Source organism: Neofelis nebulosa, chromosome 4, assembly GCF_028018385.1.
Source record: "Neofelis nebulosa isolate mNeoNeb1 chromosome 4, mNeoNeb1.pri, whole genome shotgun sequence".
Lineage (NCBI taxonomy): Eukaryota > Metazoa > Chordata > Mammalia > Carnivora > Felidae > Neofelis > Neofelis nebulosa.
Genome location: NC_080785.1, coordinates 52,136,303 through 52,140,598, shown reverse-complemented (window position 1 = coordinate 52,140,598; position 4,296 = coordinate 52,136,303). Strand labels below are relative to the sequence as shown.

General features: G+C 40.3%; 1 non-coding gene across 1 annotated transcript; it reads left to right on the top strand.

Moving 5' to 3' along the window:
• Nucleotides 1-999: 999 nt before the first annotated feature.
• LOC131511190 (U6 spliceosomal RNA) lies at nucleotides 1,000-1,108 on the top strand. Its single transcript, XR_009261394.1, has one exon. It is a non-coding gene; the product is annotated as a U6 spliceosomal RNA (small nuclear RNA).
• The last annotated feature ends 3,188 nt before the right edge of the window (nucleotides 1,109-4,296 follow it).

Genomic DNA, 4,296 nt, shown 5'->3' with positions numbered 1-4,296 from the left:
GCGGTTATGAGGTTCCAATAGCACAATGTAGGCTTGAAAGTCAATTATGTACTACAATTGGCATTACAGAAGCAAGGACTTTTCCTTTTTCTCCATATTTCAACAGCCCGTGATCCTTCCAGGAGCCCCTCTCCCCCCAGCTCTCCTGCCTTACTATTTCCAGGCATTCACTGGGGCCACCCAAGCCCGATTAGTGGGGTGCTCAGTGGGGTGGGTGGGGGCTGAATTCACGATGCCTCCATTGCGCCCATGCAGATGGATAAGGCAGCTGAAATTAATGACATTCTGAGCCACTGCAGTGCTCATCTGCTTAACAATCCAATTTCTAGGACATTTTAGAAGTTGTTAGCTGACTGCCAAAAATGAGGATCATTAAAAATAGATTCACAGCTGTTCAGGAAGCCAGAGATATAATTTTACCTTCATTATGCCTTATTGCAGATGTTATTGATTTAATCTCATTGCATTTTACTGTGTAATATCAATTCACACTGTCTTTGACTTGGAAATTAGGAACTGTATTTATTCTTCTTATTCTCATAGCATAGCCATGCTTAGACTGACAGCCACATTGACATCAGGTTCCAAGGTGGTGGCACCATTTAGGCAAGGCCTAATTATTGGGGTGCAAAGCTAATTTAGTGCAGTTGCCTGAGAGAAAAATAATCTAAACATGGGGTCATTGTGCCTTTCAAATGTGGAACTACCCACACAAACAATTTAAATAAGTGAATCAAAAGAACACTTGGGTTTCCTTGCATGTCACCAAAACGTTGGTTTGATGAATCTTTCACTTCTCTGGCAATTTTCTTTTATCTGGAAATTTCACACTGAAATTGCTAGAGGAGAATTTAATCTGAAATAAATTAGGATATTGTTTCCCAAGAGGTGTTTCTCAGAACATGTGTCTTGAGATAATCTATGATTAAAAAAAACAAAAAAACAAAAAAACAAAAAAAAAACCCAGGGGAAAAAAAAAAAAAAAACAGAAAAGGTCCAGTGCTCCTCCTTTGGCCGCACATATAATACAATTGAAACGATGCAGAGAAGATTAGCATGGACCTTGTCCCAGGACAACATGCAAATTCGTGAAGTGTTCCATATTTTTATATAAATAAAATAGATTCTAAACTCAGAAGGTCTGGGAAACCCTACATGGTAAGTCCTACTTTGTTTTGTTTTTTTTTTTTTTGGTTTCGTGTGAAAGTTTATTATTTATTTATTTTTTTTTTTTTAATTTTTTAATATATGAAATTTACTGTCAAATTGGTTTCCATACAACACCCAGTGCTCATCCCAAAAGGTGCCCTCCTCAATACCCATCACCCACCCTGCCCTCCCTCCCACCCCCCATCAACCCTCAGTTTGTTCTCAGTTTTTAACAGTCTCTTATGCTTTGGCTCTCTCCCACTCTAACCTCTTTTTTTTTTTTTTTTTTTCCTTCCCCTCCCCCATGGGTTTCTGTTACGTTTCTCAGGATCCACATAAGAGTGAAACCATATGGTATCTGTCTTTCTCTGTATGGCTTATTTCACTTAGCATCACACTCTCCAGTTCCATCCACGTTGCTACAAAAGGCCATATTTCATTTTTTCTCATTGCCACGTAGTATTCCATTGTGTATATAAACCACAATTTCTTTATCCATTCATCAGTTGATGGGTAAGTCCTACTTTGAAGGCGTTACAATATATGGTAGTATATTAAAGGATCCAAGCATGAAATAAATTTGCTTGACTTTGTTTAATCCAGCATTTTCTAAACCAAAGTGGTGCAAAAGTGTTTGTTTTCCCCAGCCATTAATATCTCTGGGTGCTAATGTGCTAAGGAACACCGTTTGGGAATTTCTGCTTTAAGACAGTGCTGGAAGAGGGAAGGCCAGCTCATTCCTAGGAAGTCCTACACCTTTGTTGACTGCCAGTGTGGCCGCCATGTTGAACCTAAAAGAGCCATTCCTGATTTACAAAGGTTAGTTCATGAACTTTTTTCACCTGAGTGTTTGTGGCTTCATTCCTCTTCCTTTCCCTATTTTACTGCCTCAGCCTCCAGACTCAGGTTCTATCCCATTCACTCCCAATTTCCAGTCTCCCTACCGCCCCCTCAACCCTGCCCCAGGAGAAATGCCAGGCTCATCACTTTTAGGTGTAGCAGGATTCAGGGAGGCCCATGCCTACTCTGTTTTTGCTATGTTCAGGCATTTCCTCAATTGAGTAAGTTAGCTCTGCACAAGTGAGAAAATTTGTTCAGTGTGCTCCAAAGCCTATATGACATCAAGTATAAGATGATTCCAAATTTTTTGTAACATTAATATGTTTCATGGTGTTTAGCAGCCCATTTAGTCATTCTGTCTTGATGAGTGATTGGCATAGCATGCCTAATGATGCACAAGTGTCTCTGTCTATGTTTATAAGGGCTTAGAAAAGGGCCCCATATCGCCAATAATGGCATTTGAAGGGGTTCCATGTGCAGCATTTGATTTAATGAGCTCACACTGGAAGTTTTACCAACTACAGTGGACATCATCAAGGATGGTGTGACTCAAGGATTTTTACTTTATTTCTGCCCACTCCCTTGCAGGTCTCCAGATATCACTCATTTCCAGGCTAGTGAATGTCTGTGGGGACCTAATATATTTATGTCTATGTCACTTTCCTTTATTTCATAGAAAATATACCCCTTTGTTCATGATGTGTAACGTTTGCTACTAGGTGGCAGTGAAGGTTAAGCAACTTCATTATTATCTCTCTCTAGCCCTTCCCTGCTCTTGCCTATCCCAACTTGGCTGAGTGCCCCACACCCACCACCCAGTGGTGACTCCATATCACTTCTCAGGGTGACAACCGTGGGCAAAAGTTTGGGCAGGGATCAGAGCAGAGACCTGCTCTTATTTGGTACTTACTCCCCATAATTACCAACTTCCCAGTGACAGACAACTTATGCCCCGCTAGATTGTGAGCCACACAGTGCCTGGCTTTTCACTTCTCCACATATCCACCATGGTACCCAGCACCAAGCTCAATGCCTACTTACTGACTACTGGTTTAGCATCTCCCAGCCCATAAGGGATGGAGCCAGAGTTGGACTCAAAGTCTCTCTCTCTTTTTTTTTTTTTTTTAAATTTACATCCAAGTTAGTTAGCTTATAGTGCAACAGTAGTTTCAGGAGTAGATTCCTTAGTGCCCCTTACCCATTTAGCCCATCCCCCTCCCACAATCCCTCTAATAACTCTCTGTTTGTTCTCTATATTTATGAGTCTCTTATGTTTTGTCCCCCTCCCTATTTTTATATTTTTATTTCCCTTCCCTTATGTTCATCTGTTTTGTCTCTTAAAGTCCTCATATGAGTGAAGTCATATGATTTGTGTCTTTCTCTGACTGACTCATTTCACTTAGCATAATACCCTCCAGTTCCATTCACGTAGTTGCAAATGGCAAGATTTCATTCTTTTTGATTGCCGAGTAATACTCCATTGTGTGTGTGTATGTATATATATGTATGTATATATATGTGTGTGTGTGTGTATGTATACATATATATACATATATGTATACATATGTATATGTATATACACAGGCAAGAAGCCTGTGTAGTATATATATATATACTACATCTTCTTTATCCATTCATCCATCGATGGACATTTGGGCTCTTTCCATCCTTTGGCTATTGTCGATAGTGCTGCTATAAACATGGGGGTGAATGTGTCCCTTTGAAACAGCACACCTGCATCCCTTGGATAAATACCTAGTAGTGCAATTACTGGGTCCTAGGGTAGTTCTATTTTTAGTTTTTTGAGGAACCTCCATACTGTTTTCCAGAGTGGCTGCACCAGCTTGCGTCCCCATCAACAATGTAAAAGAGATCCTCTTTCTCCGCATCTTCACCAACATCTGTTGTTGCCTGAGTTGTTAATGTTAGCCATTCTGACAGGTGTAAGATGGTGTCTCATTGGGGTTTTTATTTGTATTTTCCTGATGATGAGTGATGCGGAGCATTTTTTCATGTGATGGTTGGTCATCTGGATGTCTTCTTTGGAGAAGTGTCTATTCATGTCTTTTGCCCATTTCTTCGCTGGATTATTTGTTTTTTGGGTGTTGAGTTTGATAAGTTCTTTATAGATTTTGGATACTAACCCTTTATCTGATATGTCATTTGCAAATATCTTCTCCCATTCTGTCGGTTGCCTTTTAGTTTTGCTTGTACTCAGAGTCTCTTAATGGGCAGATCTGTCACTCTGAACCAGTTCTGTCCCATGAGTGTGATTCTCCAGAGCACTCAGCTTGCTCCTCCATGGGC